This window comes from Phyllostomus discolor, chromosome 7 (assembly GCF_004126475.2).
Source record: "Phyllostomus discolor isolate MPI-MPIP mPhyDis1 chromosome 7, mPhyDis1.pri.v3, whole genome shotgun sequence".
Taxonomy (NCBI): Eukaryota; Metazoa; Chordata; class Mammalia; order Chiroptera; family Phyllostomidae; genus Phyllostomus; species Phyllostomus discolor.
This window is the reverse complement of record NC_040909.2, coordinates 39,536,251-39,551,969: the sequence shown is the minus strand read 5'-3', so window position 1 is coordinate 39,551,969 and position 15,719 is coordinate 39,536,251. Positions and strand designations below refer to the sequence as shown.

Below are 15,719 nucleotides of genomic sequence, written 5' to 3'. Positions count from 1 at the left end.
CACAAACCTAAATGTAAGAGCTAAACTTATAAAAGTCTTAGAAGAAAATTTAAGAGTAAATTTTCATTGCTTTGGATTAGGTATTGATACAATGTCAAAAGAAAAAATAGCTCTGTCTGGTGTGGCTCAATGGATTGAATGCTGGCCTGCAAATCAAAGGCTTGCCTGTTCAATTCCCAGTCTGGGGCACATGCCTGGGTTGCAGGCCAGGTCTCCAGTAGGGGGCGCAAGAGAGGCAAGCACACATTGATGTTTCTTTCCCTCTGTTTCTCCCTCCCTTCTCCTATCTAGAAATAAATAAATAACATCTTAAAAAAATAAATTGGATTTCACCAAAATTTAAAGACTATTTAGCTTCAAATGACTCCATGGGGAGGATACACAAATGGCCAATAAGCACATGAAATGATGCTTGTATAACTAGTCATTAGGAAAATGCAAATCAAAACCACAAGGAGATACTACTTCACACCAACTAGGTTAGCTAAAATAAAAAAGACAGACAACAGGGATGTGGAAAAATTGGAACCTTCATAAATGGCTGATGGGAATATAAAAATAGTGCAGTTGTTTTGGAAAATGAGCTGGCAGTTCTTTAAAAATTAAACATAAGAATTAAACATAGAATTGTCATGTGATGCAGAAATTGTGTTCTAAGGTATATACCTAAGAGAAATGCAAAATATGTCCACACAAAACTTTGTACATGGATGTTTATAGCAACGTTATTCTTAACAGTCAGAAAATGGAAATAACCCCCAAATATTCAAGTGATGAATAAACAAAATCCAATATATCATACAATGGAATATTACTTGATCACAAAACTAAATGAAATACTGATACATACTACAACATGAGTGAGCCTCAAAAATATTATGCTAAGTGAAAGGAACCAGTCACAAAAGACTATGTGTGATTCCATTTATATTAAATGTCCAAAATAGGTAAATCTTATAGACAGAAATAGATTAGCAGTTGCCTAGCATTAGGAGGAGTGACTGCTAATGGGTAGAAGGTTTCTTTTGGGCTGATGAAAATTTTCTAAAATTAGATGATGATGCTGCTGGCACAATTCTGCCAATAAACTAAAAATCTTTGAATTGTGCATGTATAATATTTAAATTTTAGATTTTGTAAATTATATCTCAATAAAGTTGTTCTTAAAAACAAAACAGAGTAGAACTCTGGAATAATCAAGAAGTAGGACACATGCAACACATCTTATGCCTGAGTGCCGCATGTTGAACAATGTCAACCTATCTAAATGGCAGGCAAAGAAGCAGGGCTTTTCCATGGTTCATAAAATGATCTCTGAAGTCCCTGTAGAGTTGTGGCTCTTAACCTCTTATTTTAGGCGACAATTGGAAAGACATGAATTTATTGATTTAAGCTTTGAACCTTCTCTTAAGTGTTATTGATCCTTACAAAACTTTACTTCAACCTACAACTGAGGACCTTCTGCACTAGAAGTAAGAGAACTAGGCATCCCCAACAAATTAAGATGTTAAAGGAATGAAGGGTGTCATGGGCAAGTAATTGATACGCTCCTTGAAATCAGGGACTCATCTTTGCCTCCCCAAGGAGGGCCAGGCCTACAACAGGATGTTCAGTAAATAAGATTAGAAGGCGGCAATGAAAGGCCTTAAGAGCTGAAGACCAGGGGCGTTCTGATCGGAGTCTGTTAACCTCTTTGGATGGGTCCTGATGGAGGGAATGGCAGAAGAAGCGGCCCACAATCTACTCTGTACATTTGTGAGGCAGCATGCCTCAGAGCGGTTTCTCAAACTTGAAAACTTGAGATTTCCACCCCCACTCCATGTGTCCTGGTCCCTCAGTGTAAGAAACACTGTTAAAGAATTAAAGAAATTCTGTTAATGAGTTTTAGAAATGCTTTCAATGATTAAAACTAAAACTGTGTCACTGTAAAGTGACTAAGGATTAGCGGTGTGAATTATAAATGCATGATGGTGGGGGGGGGGAGTCGCTGAAAGTATGCGCACCCCTGGGATATCAGATAAAAAAAAAAAACAACAGGTGATTCTAAGTCTGCTTTAGTATCTTCTGGAAAAGAATGTCACTGAAAAGAATGGGGCGGGCGGAACGGGCAACCTCGCAGACTTCTGTGAGAAGGGAGAAACACCCTGGTCTGAGAGGGCGGGCGGGCTCCGGAACGGCACACTGTACACGGGCTCTACCCTGACGTGACCCGGGGCATCTTTCTGAGCTTCGCACCATTCCGGGCCGCCTCCCAGTGGTGGTTGTGAGGAAAAAACGGGGCCGGGCACAGAGTAGGCGCTCAGAAAAGACAGCTCGGGCGACGAAGGGCCCTACTGTGCGCCCCGCGCGGGCGCCGCGGCAGCTCCCTTCCCGCCCGTGCGTCCGCTGCCCCGCGCCCCCACACCCGCCTCCCGCCACGCTTGGCCTCTGGCAGGCGGGGCCGACCGCACTTGGAGCGGGAGCCAGAGCCCGCGCGGAGCCGCCGCCCGGGGCGCTCGGTCAGCCTCCTGGACACCAGAGCGGGGCGCCACGCCGCCACCGCCGCAGGTCAGAGTTCGGGTGCCACGCGGCCGCGGGGTCGGGGGACATGGAGGGAGGGGGCGCACTGAAGGGTCCTGCTCCCGAGAGGGTCGGGGCTGAAGGCTGGCGGGGACTGAAGAGAGCCGGCACGAAGGCTCGGTCTCAGAGAGGACCGGGACTGACCGAGGAGTCGCTAGTATGGGGTGTTGGTCCGCCGGGACTCAGGCTGACAGGTCCCAGGCTGAGGGTCGCGCCCTGAAGAGATGTGCGGCAGGAGCGCGAGCAGACGAAGCGGAGGAAGGCACCCGCTGCACGCGCGGCGCTCCGGAGAGCGGCGGTCCAGCCCCAGGAGAGGAGCGCGTGCCTCCCGCGCTGCCCTGGGTGGGGGTCCTAGAGAACCTGGGACCTCCGAGCTCCCCGCTGAGGCGCTCAGGCGTCCGGGAGCGGCTCCAGGGAAACTTTGGAGCAGAAACGCGGGATCCGGTGCGTGGCGGTCCGGCTGCCGTGGTGTCCTCCTGCTGGGTCCGCAGAACCCAGACAGCGATCGCTATGTGGTCATAGTGACAGTTAAGCGAGGGTCGCCCTTGGGGTCACCCAGCCCCGGTGCCTAAGCACTCTGCTGGCTCTGAACCTAGTGAGGGTCTGGGGGTGTGGGCTGGAGTCCCCAGGGTAGTTGGGGATGGAGAGTGCGCCCCCCCCCCACACACACACCCCGTGTTTGGACAGGGAGTGTTGGGGTTTTGAGGGTTCCCACTCGTGCCCACAGGCTCCTTGTAGCCTGAGATAGGCAGAGGCAGGGTGCTTAACAGAACTCTGGTCCCTCTGTAGGGGGTGCAAGGTGGTGAGTAGCCGTGGTACTTTATGCCTTGGTATTTGGGGCGGAGCCTAAGGTAAGGAGGCAGAAACTGGGAGTAACCTATCTGCTGATTTTATATAAGGTCAGTTAGGTAAAGAAGGGGCCTTTACCTCTGCTGGTGAATCAGAAGGCTGCATTTCTAAATCCTTCTTTCTAACTCCCAGTGCTTAGGTGAGTTGGCTTACTGTAACTGCATTTTGCTATAATGTGTTGATGTGCCAAAGTTTGCAAGATGACGATGATGGTGATTGTGTAATATCACCATTATATTATTATTTTGCTTTGTTCGGTTTTGCCGTGAAAATCTAATTCACTGGGGTCTGAGGATAATAGTTGGGGAAATAGTGTCAATTATTTCAAGAGAATGGAGTAAAAAAATAGTAGTCTGTCATGAAGGAGCTGAAGTTTTCCTTTCAAGCTTGGGGATAAACTGTAAAATTATTTTATGTGAATTATCATCTGGAACAAAACCAGGCAAGATGATGAACAGAGTTGTGTGAAACCTATTGCTGGAGAAACTCAATTTTAAAGTACATTTTTTTAAGGTCAAGTGCTTTTACCATTCATGAGACAAATTGTAATTCGGGTTATTGAGGACCTGGTCAGATTTTCGACAGATCTGAGGTGTTCTGTGGTATTCTTCCTGTCTATAGCTAAATGATCAATCGCTGACTGAAAGCAGAACCAACCTGGTGGTGCTAAATGATTTAGAAAACCCTTCTAGGATGGAGACTGACGTAGATATTCACTGTGGCTTCTCCCTTAAGGAAATACCTTCCACTCCTATTAAAGTTTTATAGAAAACAGGCATAGATGCTACCAGTTAGCATTTGGAGTGGTATTTAAAAAGATCCTGTTCAGATTTTAAAACAATTTTCATGTTGTCTATTTTCAATAGATTCACTCTAAAGTTAATACATTCTGTAGTATTATTTAATATACAAAAATTTTAAACTAATGTTTTGTTAGCCCAAATTGAAGTTTCTTTATAAACTATCCATTCTGGTCATACTTTATACTTCACATAATTTTTCTCCGTTATTTAAATTAGATGATATTTGATATTCACTTACTGATGATTATTTTAAATTTAAAGATCTTAAAATCAGCTAGTGACTACTCAGCCTTTTGCAACTCACTGGAAGGAAAAAACCTTGTGATTTAATTTTTTATTTAAGTTGTTTCTAGCTTTTACAATAACTACTATAAAATCATGGCATCAGTGAAGTATAAAGGTTTACAGAATTCCAGGCTAATTTTTTGGACACTTTTTTTCATTCTTTTACATTTAAAAGAATATAATTTCTTTTTAATTAAAACTGTGATTGGTATTTTAAATAATTAAATACACTATTTTCTTTGAAGAGACTAGTTTTCTTAATGTTCATTTCTTTGTATATTTCAGAAATACATTTAAAAGTAATAAATGATAATTTTTAAAAGATCACAATGTAATTTCAAAGTCCCTGTGACATTAAAATTATATTATCTCGATGTATTAAAATTTATACAGGAGAAAAAGTGTGACGTTAGGAATATGCATTAGAAATGCATTACTGCTCATGGCTAATTGATTTAAATTAGTAGGTATTATAACTATAAACACTTATCTCCCTTTTGTAAATCTCTGACAATAAGGATGTTTGCCGCTAATTTTAATTATCAAGATAATTATGCATGTGACAGTGGTGTAAAAGGCTCTGCTGTGAAAACATGTGGAAGTATTGATACATTTCATTTAGTTTTCAAATTGCGAAGTGCTTGTTAATAACAGGAGACTCTCATAAAGTGGGAAAAAATTTTAAAATAACACTTTGAAAATGTTTTATATATCCTGGCCCATACTTTTGCTTCTTTTATAAGGTCTACACATGCCCAATGGATAGGACAGAAAATGTTAGTTATTCTAATTTGGGTGTTCTGTTGAATTCACTGTCATTTGAATTTGGAAATATAATAAATCATGAGATATGGCAAATGTACTGGAACAAGTTTTTGATCTTATAGAACGTCACTAAATAAATATTAGTCAAATAGGATTTTTTTTAATCAATTATCAAGAAAACTTAAGTTGCTAGTCTATAAGTGAAAATATATGACCTCCACCTTAAAAATTGTTAAACTGAATTTCTAACTTGCTTTTCTTATTCTTTTTCCTAGCATATCTCCACATTAAGGTAGTTGACCTCTTGAGCTATTTCTTTTCTCCTTTTTCTCCCTCATAAGGCCAAAAAGCAACAAAAAGAGCAGCGATTTAAAATGTTTACAAAGTTCCTTCAAAACTGATCTAATTTGACTCCACAAAAATAAAATAAGATCTGTAAATAGCCATGTTATAAGCATAGATAGATCCAGTATATCATATTTCAGCTAGTTTCATAGCATTCTACATTTTTAAAAATGTTAAATTGCAGATTATTTGTAATCTTCCTGAGGTTTTCTTATTAACTCTATTTTATCACAATACAGAGGTAGATTCGAGAGAGTTATATGACATATGTTTTAAAGCTTATTTAATATAAAAGCATCAGGTTTTAATATTTATTTACCTAAAATACTTAGGTAGGTTCTTAGAAAGAAATTGGCACCAATACATTAGGCCATGTTTTGGGGAAAACTTTTGCAGATACTAAGAAAAGAAAACGTATCACCAGTAATAGTATATGTTTAAATTTTTTTATTTAAAAAAACAGGTTTAAATAATCTTAATACTTTTTTCAACTATCAATGGAAATCAATATCCTCATAATGAGCTTTTAATTCAGAATATGAATGTCTACATTTTTAACCATTTCAATTATTATAGCGGGGCAAGTCACTTACCCTACCCTAACTCTTTATTTTCTCATCTGTGAAATGGAAAATGCATTGCAGTTATTGTACCATGCTTTTTTTGGTATGTTTTTACGACTTTATCAGCAAGCCTGTGTATAGTAAGTGATATAATGTTGGCCCTGAATTAATTGAGCTGATATTTTTAAAGAGAACCTTTATGGTTATCTGTGTTATAGCTAAATAACTCTTTTACAGATGTTAATAGTGAACCCTAGTACTGATTTTGAGATTATTGTTAAGAATAAACTGAAGATAATGTTTGCCATGAGGCGATCAATTTATAAAATGTTTCTGGAAATATTTAATCATTATTCAATTTTAAATTGTCATCATTCCCTGATTACTTTGGATAAAAAATCGGCCTAATAATTATTTTTGTTTTATTGATATTATCTTTGTGAGTCCTATAGTAGACACAGTGTGGATCCTCAAGTATCATTACTGTATATCTAGTGCACCTAAAACGCGCATTTTGTGCTTTTTAAAAATAAAGTTTTGTTCTTTACATATATGTATGGTGCATACTCTGAATGTACTGTATGTTACCCAGGAGCAAGTCTATTGTGTAATGAGTGCTATAATCCTTCAGATCAAAAGGCAGTTTAGTGTCATAGCCTAAAGAACTAAATGACTTGTGCTTATTGTAAAAACTGGGTCTCTTTCTAACAAGGTATATCACTTACTTAAAACAAATAGGCTTTTAGTGGCTTAAAAAGTGAAAATGCCTCCTAATAACCCACCAATTTACTAGTAGGGAGTAATTGGAAAAGTCTATAATTAACCAGGCATCATCCAAATAATAAATTTTAAATCCTCCTTATGAATTGTTAAGTAATGCACTTTATTATTAAATGTCTCCTGTGCAAGAAAGTAAGGGACTTGGTTCCAGGCCTGACCCCCACTATGCTCCTGGAATATAAAACTACAAAGCCCAAGTAGAGACATAGCTAAAAGGCAGGGAAAGTGAAGGACAAAAAAAGGCTTAGGCTAGTGCCTGTAGGTAAGGGTTCCATTTTTCTGTGGCTTCCACTTTGGGGGTGGGAGGTAGAGAATGGCATTAACTTCCACTCTCTAAAGAGTATAGTTTGAGCTTTCTCAGAGTCATTGCTTTACCTTCTTTTCCAGTGACGAGGCCATTTGTAACTTGAAAATCTTTTTTGGGACAGGGTGCAATGAGTTTCCTTTTCCTACTATGATTTCTCAGAAATAAAGGAAAGAAATGAAGCATCAATTCATGCAACATAAATCAATTGAAATAGAGATTTGAAACCTTGTAGGCAGGATTTAAACTAGATCATATAATAATAGTTTAGCTCAATTGGATTCAGTATCTGTTTAGAAAACATTTTTATTTTATTGCATTGGTTTTAGAAAATAAATTGCTAGTTTTAACTGATTAAAAAAACACTTTAATTTGTGGACTCTTCTAGGAGAATTATATGATTAAAATTTATGGAGACAAATTTTCTGACCTTCTGAGAAGAGTTCAGATTAGTATAAACCTGCGGGAAGAAGTCCTTCACAGTTCACCACAGATAAGTAGACAGTAGATATGAGGGAGGTAGAAAAATAGGGAAATACCCCGAGTAGGAGTGTAAGAGATTTCTGCATGCTCAACTCCCACAATCAGCAGATTGCATAGTTACTGTGCATAGACCTAAAATATAAGGTTGGTTTCTAAGAATTTACCAAGGTCTTTGATGACATTATAGAATTTTAGAATAGCTCTACATTCTAAAGTTGCCACTTAATTCTTATTCTCTCTGGCACTATAAGTTCCTCTGGGAAAGTGAATAGAAAGAGGGTAATCTTATCCTGTATGTTTAAGGAATAAATTTTCCTTTATAGTGAAGGCATTGTGGAAACATATGTGTCAGACCACCACAGTGCAATGATGAAATGCTACAATGAACCTTGCTACCCCTTAACCTTGACCCCACAGCACTGGCTGTCATTCCACCTCTAAAATTCTCTTTTGTCATTTGAAAGTTTGGAGTCCACTTTTGAAATGCTAATATTTTTAACAAGGTTAATTCTTTAAATCATCATCAACAAAAATTTGAAATGTTAGTTCCTAGTTTCCATGCTATCTGAAAAAGAGGCCTTTAAACAGATAGAAAACACACTTGAAAGAGGAGATCAGTACAAGGAAAAATAAAAACAAAGTGATTCATGTTCCAGTTTTTCCATAAACCAGGCTTCATGAAAAAAATATGAAATAGCCATTTGAAATAATGATAGGAAATGATTTATTCTCCCATACATGCTTTTATTTTTCCTCTTAAAAATCAACACAAGTTAATTTTTCCTCTTAAAAATCAACATAAGTCATAATTCTTTCTTGAACCATTTTTTCCTTCAAAGAAAACAAATTGTTGTTCCCAAACATCCATTCACCTAGGAAATATCAAAATTAAGATTATGAGTTAGCCATTGGTTAGTGTGATCAAATATCTGAATAGTACCTCTCACTATATCTTTTATTTTGTCTGCAGTGCTAGACAAATTATCTAGTCTTTTCATGATTTCTTCCAGATTTTTAAAGTAATTTTCTAATAATTTGAAATGAGAGGAATTTTTCAATCTCATCAGAAAAATAGTACACTGAAGAAGTATAAATAATGCTTATGCTTTGGGAGATCTACAGATCATAAAATATCATACATGTCTTATTTTTTTCTTTTGTGTTTTTGCCAAAACTAGTTATGGCAAGCCAACACATCTCTGTTAGAAATAGAAGCTTAGTAGCTACCTCAAAAGCAAGTTTAACAATTTTGTGAATCAGCTAGTAGGTAGTGTTTAACAGTTAGGTGTTACTTACCAGTCACTTGCTTTTCCACAGGATTGCTGAAGTTTGAATCTAAAGCATAGAATCTCAAAGTCTTACCTTACTAAATGTTGTTCTTCTCTGTCAGTTGAAAATTACTTATATAAATAAGTTTTTAATGGCATATAGAAAAGTATATGTTTTTTCTCTCGTTTTATATCGTGGATGGAGTTTATGAAAGAGAAAACATGTATAGTGTACATGTAAATGAAGATGATAATTTAACAAATTATTTGCATGTGTCACTAAAATCCAAAAGACTGAAGAAAATACCCAGGCATTTGCCAATGCAGGATTACTACATGTTTTCCTAAAGCATTTGGAACTAATTAGAAACAACCTGGCCTTATTTAAAGGCATATAATGTATTTTTAAATTTTGTTTTCAACAAAGTCTAAATTGTTAGCTTTTAGGGGCTAGAGTTGTACAATTTCTACAAAAATATAGCTTAGCAGTTTCTTGAAACAGGTATTGACTCGGTTTTATTTCTCTTTCTATCTCCAGCATATAGCATATATAAGCACTTAAAAATGTTTTAATAACAATACAGAAATAATCTAAGGCAGTGTTTCTTAAAGTGTGGTTCTTGGACCAGTAGTATCAGGATTATCTGAAAACTTGGTAGAATGAAAATTCTTGGGCCCCACCCCAGACCTGTTGAATCAGAAACTGTGGGGATGTATTTTAACAAGCTCTCCAGTGAATTCTGATGTATACTGTTTCAGAACCCCTCACCCAAGACGATTTCTGCATTCAATCTGATAGCCTGGAGCCCATTGGTTAGTTCACTTAGTTTGAATAATTTTTAGTAGGCCTTACCCTGAGTGTTAAGTTCTTTGCCATATTCTGTCTAGTGGTGGAATCTCTTGGGATCATCCTGTGACATTACCTATATTGGTTGGACATTTTATTACTTAAATAAGGTTAGTGTTATTGTCAATATGCTTGTGTCAAGCTATGTAGCAATTTTTAAGTTATAATTTTTAAAAAATCAGTACTTTTTAATGGAAACAACTTGACCAAAAAGCTGTTACAGAACTTTGAGACCCCTTAAAACAAAGTTTAAAGAGAAAAAAAAAGCTAAATGGATCATTTCTTAGTCTGTCACTGGTTCTTCTCACCTTAGAATAGTTTTTAGGATCCTGAGTCTCCAAGTTCAAAGAGTACAACTTCAAAGACTAGATTTTATAAGATCACAGAGGATGGTTCACCCCTAGAGGATTCACATTGAACAAACTTAAAAGATAATGGATTCGTAAACCTTAATTCCCATTTAATATTAGTAGAAAGTATACCCTTCCTAGTGATTGTCGATAGTTTTTTTTTATTATAAAATTCTATTATTCTGGAATTCAAGAAACTTGTACCTTGGCATATCTCTGATGTCTCTGATTTAGTTCAGTCTGTTTAGAAAGCAAATTGGGCAATATATCACATACTCTGATGCTATACCCCAACTTCTGGTACTTTTTCAAGAGAGAAGGAGGATATAAGAAAAGCCATATACACAAAAACTCATAAAAGCATTGTTATAGGAACCAATATTTGGAAGTAATTTGAATATTCAACAGGAGGGGGATGGTTAAGTAAATGATGGTGTAATCACTAGGTGAAATGTTATACAACTATCAATGACAATTTAAAAAACGATAGCAAATCTGAAAAATACTAAGTTATAAAAAGTAGCATTAAAGATGTATCTGCCCTAATGACTTCAACATTACATAAACATATGTACATGAAAACATCTCTAAGGGAATATATAAACATTATGACAACTATATTAAAATAGTAAGGTTAACAAGAGCTGTTTGGGTTGTTTGTAAATTTTTTTGTTTTTCAAAGTTTAGTCAGTAGTATAAATTCTATAATTAAAAACATACATTTATAGCCTTTTTTTAGTGTGTCTATGATCAGTAAAAGTCAAGATAAAGAAAGAGTAAATTAAACATTGAGATCCTGTAGCTATTTTATTTTTTTAAAGCCATTGAAGATAATGTAAGGCACTACATGCATTCTTTTCTGTTATACCCAATTTTATTTCATAACTTTATTTCGCATATTGGGTTCCCTTACTTTTTCTTTGCTATGCCAGCTTCTATTTGGGAGAGAAAATAATCCCATCTCTGTTATAGCCTCTTAGTTTTGTTCAGCCATTTATAAGGTTTGATTTTGTTGATTTCTTTGGGTCTGTATTCTCTTTCATCTTTAGCAGAGTGACAAACAGAGCTTTCTAAAATAGTTTCCCTAGTTATTTTTATAAAACCATCCCCATTTAATTTTTTAAAGAAGAGTATGTATGTATATTATGTTTTTTTCCTAAAATTATTATTTTATAAAAAGTTGCTTTATAAACTGTTAGTTTGAAATTTTCTTTTTTTAATTTATTTAACTTTTTTCAATTACAGTTGACATTCAATATTATTTTGTATTATTTTCAGGATTTTTTTCTAAAATTAAATAACTTCATGATAGAGTTATTTGGTTATCTAACTCAATGTAATGATGAACTTGTAATGATAAAGAGCTGGTACAGAAGCACGTGAAGGTAAACTTTGATTGTAAATGGTCATTATGAGACCTTGATATTTTTTATAATAATTTTAAAAAATAAAAAAGATTTAAAATACCAAGTGAGTAGAGGTTTCCCCAAATTTAGTCAGACCTCTTAGTGAATACTGTAAAAGATGTATCTATATGTATATAAATGTATATACATGCACACATGTATATAACACACACAGAAATAGCCTTTGAATTAATTAATTTTTCCTTTTTTCTATTGCATTGTTTTAGAAATTTCAAAGGGACAATTAAGTGATTTTTGTCCCAGTGATTCTCTGACACAGATCACAGATTACATTTTTCTCGTCACTTTATTTGGGACTTCTTTTTTAAACAACTTGTGTCAGCCTGATGACTTTAGAATAAACTTTACCTGGGTGAAAACAAAGTTGTAAAAGCTTTTTAGAAATTTCATACCAGGGATACTAACCATTTCTCTCTTCTTTCTGCCTTCCCCATTACCTATGATTTAATCCTTAATATAGTCCAAGGCAGACCCAAACTAACAAAATACAGTTTATAGCTGAATTAGAATTTGTTTGTGGGTAACACAAACTTGTGTTAATTACACCCCAAAGAGCAAATCTGAGAAGATCCTTTTTAATGAAGTTTTATTTATTGAACAAATATTTATTAAGCTCCTACTTTGTGCCAAAAGTTGTTTTAGAGAAAGAGGATAAAGCAATGAAGAAGAGAGACAAGTTCTATCTCTCCTGGAGTTTATGATTATTGTTATCTAGATTTAACAAGAACATTAGTGGGAAAGACGGTGACTAAGAGGAGGCCACAGTTAGGCCCGTGCCTTGTGTCTAGGCAGCATTGCTAGGCTAACAACGAGTCAGTGGCTATTTTTGAATTAGGTGTGCCGTAGGGGAAAACCTGTGTCCTTGAATATATTTCCTAGATGTCCTTATTACTTATTATTTTTGGTTATATGTATATATTTTATGTATTATATGTTATATATCATTCATTACATAATTTTATTTTTCTCTGTGTAATAAAGTTATTAACAAAGGAAGTAGGAATGTATCCACTATGTATTTAAGTGGTGAACAATCCAAGTCAATTTATTTCATAATTTTATTTATAAGAAATTATTTGCATAAATAAAAATTTAAAACAAAGTTTACTGATCCTATCCCATTAAAATATTTTTAAAAATCCTTTTTTCTCTGGGAAATAAAGCTAGCTACTTTCCTTTAATATCCCATTAAGAGCTTCTCCATATTTAGAATATAATATTTGAGTAAAAGGAGACCAAGATCCTATTTCCAATGACCCTCCTTTGGTCAAATTAACTTTATAGCTATTTCCAGCTTTTATATTTACAGTCAAATTATCTAACTACCATTTCAGTTCTATTTTTAAATTGACAGAAAATATTTTGACTACTTAGAGTAAATTCTGAGCATGAAACTTTTGGAGAAAAAGTAAAATAAATTTTGAAGGAATTTATATAACATTAAATGGAATTGATTTTCGTATGTAGAGTGACATGGAATATTAAAATACAGCTCAGGGCAAATGTAACCGAAACTTTCAAGTTTTATAAATTTCACCACAATTTATTCAATTCCAAAAACTCCATGTACATTTATTGAATGACCACTCACTTCTCAGCACTAGATATCCTTATATGGGAAACAATATCTGCCCACCTGGAAACACAGCCTTACAGATAGTAAGAGAGGTGCTTTTCAATGTTGAGACTACATAACGCTGGATAGGTGAACCAGCATCTAGCACTAGGTAGGCAGATAACTATAGCTCAGATAAGAAAATACTGAATGACTGAGCCCCACATGTTGACATGAGTGTTTCTTTGGCCATTCACATGATTCATGCTATGTATTCCACTTTGCTTTCTGGAATGCCCTTTGATCCTAACAAAGCATAATATATACACCATTAATTTGTTTTTATTATGCATAAAGTTTTTAAATGCCAGGTTGATTACCTTTGTCATACAACATGTATATGAAATATTTAGCCTGGCCACCAGCTTTTGAATTCAGAAAATGCAAACTAATTTTATTTTTAACTGAAGTAAAACAGAAGGCAGATTTGCTGTGAAATGTAATCTAATGTGGTTATTACATGTTATTTACTGTCATGTCTTATAATTTTTATGTACAAGTTTTATATACCTGGCAGAATTGTTCATTCCTAATGGATAGGAATGACTGTTGTAATGCACTGCATACCTCCCCTAATTCACAGTCTATAATATAGGGGACTGGGTATATTATAAGCACTTTTAAGTACTTTTAAATTTTATTTGATTTTGAGGATAACTTTTGCTTTTTCAATATCACTTGTAAGAGATTCTCAGTGCTACTGTTCTTCACATTTTTAAAGGAATTCCCTAAATTACTCTTTAGAATGTTAATTTCTATTTTATGGATTATTTTTATGATACATGATACAAAATTAATGCCAGAAGACATTTCCTGTTTGCTCTTCTAAAGTGGCAAAATGGGATATGGAAGGGAAAAATTGTTAATTATAGACTTCAGCATTTTGTGTTATATCTTCTAGTTGTTCTGGTCAGAAGAACAGGTTTTAAATGGCCTAAGGGCCAGAGAACTGTTTTACATTCTTGTTTTGAGGCTTCCAATGGCAACTGTTACAAATTCTGTTTAGTATTACTGCTGGCAAAAAGTTCACAGTAATGTACAACATGAAATGTTATTTAGACTTATTACTCATGCATCAAATAAAACTAGTTCTCTTTCAAACTTTTTGTTAAGTGTTAGATAAAACATTATCAAGTTTTGGCCTATTAGCTTATCATATACAAAAATTTTAATTGATCAGCTATTTCAAATATGAATCACAAGTATTATCATCACAATTACTTAACAGAATATCCTTTTATGAGATAGATACAGGTTTATGAGCAACTTCAAATGAAAATACCAAATAAACTGATTTACATATGAAAGCAAGGCAAATAAACAAATCTTTAATGTGGCCCTGTGTCATCTCTGAACACCCACATTTAGTAGGCCTTCATCTGTGGATGTAGAACAAAGGTAGGAGTCTATCAACAAAAGATCAATGCAGGGAATTTGCACCCTCTACACCCTTGGGCACCCTGCCATTATCCTCCTGCAGCCACACCTGTTCATATCCTGCTAGGGCAGTGATTCTTCAACCAGTGTGCCATGGCAGACTGGTGTGCTGACTGAATTTTTAAAACATGCAATACCTGACTAGTCAGAGGCACTGACCCTTTTCTCTTAAATTGTTGAGTAAAAAAAACAAAAGAAAACAACACACAAAAAAAACAACAGACAACACAACAGTAGCCATCTAGTGTGAGTGCCCTGTCTTGAACCATAAATATATAGGTCATAAAATACAGTTGCATCTTATTGGTCATGTTTCATAATAAGGTAGTATCTGAATTGGTTAATTCTTAGTACCAGAAATCTTTATATACAAGTATAGGCACCTGATATTTTTAAAAATTCACTTTGGCGCAAAAAGGGTAGGTAAATAGTGTTATTATTTTTTTTGTGAGTCAAAATTATACCTATTTTTTTGTCAAATCAACAAAAAATATTTTTAGGTGTGCTGCTGCATTTTAGTAATTAGTTATGTGTGCCATGAGATGAAAAAGGTTGAAAATGGCTGTGCTGGAGCAAAGAAGGTATTGTTCCCTATTAGACACAATACCTAGAGAGAGAAGCAAAGTGGTTGGGAGGATAGAGCATGACAGAAGGAAGGATAAAACACTGAAATAACTTTGAAGTTCTCATTGATGATCCAGACATCAGTTCCCTTAACTTATTATTCATTCATATATGGCCACACACTGTTTATTGCACGCATGTTCAAGTAGGTTATAGGTACAAAAGGAGACACCAAAGCCCCTAGAACTAGGAGTTTATAAACTACATAAATCCAAAAGAGGTGAAGTTAATTGTTGTAACCAACAATTCAAAGCAGTATATGATTAAGTACTAAAATAAGTAAGCAAAAAAAAAAAACCCCAACAACAAATGCTAGAAAAATTCAGAGAATGGCAAGGTCTGTGTGGCATGGATAGTATGTATAGCTAGGAAAAGCCTTGCAGACAAGGGGGGAGGGAGTTGAACTCGACCTCAA

At 35.5% G+C, this 15,719-nt stretch overlaps 1 protein-coding gene across 2 annotated transcripts in view; it reads left to right on the top strand.

The window, feature by feature from the left end:
- Nucleotides 1-2,200: 2,200 nt before the first annotated feature.
- The window catches only part of PPARG (peroxisome proliferator activated receptor gamma), a 149,449-nt gene continuing 135,930 nt past the window's right edge, over nt 2,201-15,719 (top strand). The window contains exon 1 of one of the 2 annotated variants that reach the window (XM_036030788.1): nt 2,201-2,547. The gene's annotated coding sequence lies outside the window, so the exon portion shown is untranslated. Of the gene's footprint in view, nt 2,548-3,457; nt 3,548-15,719 lie in introns of those variants that run through there. The other variant, XM_028518765.2, reaches the window with a different exon arrangement.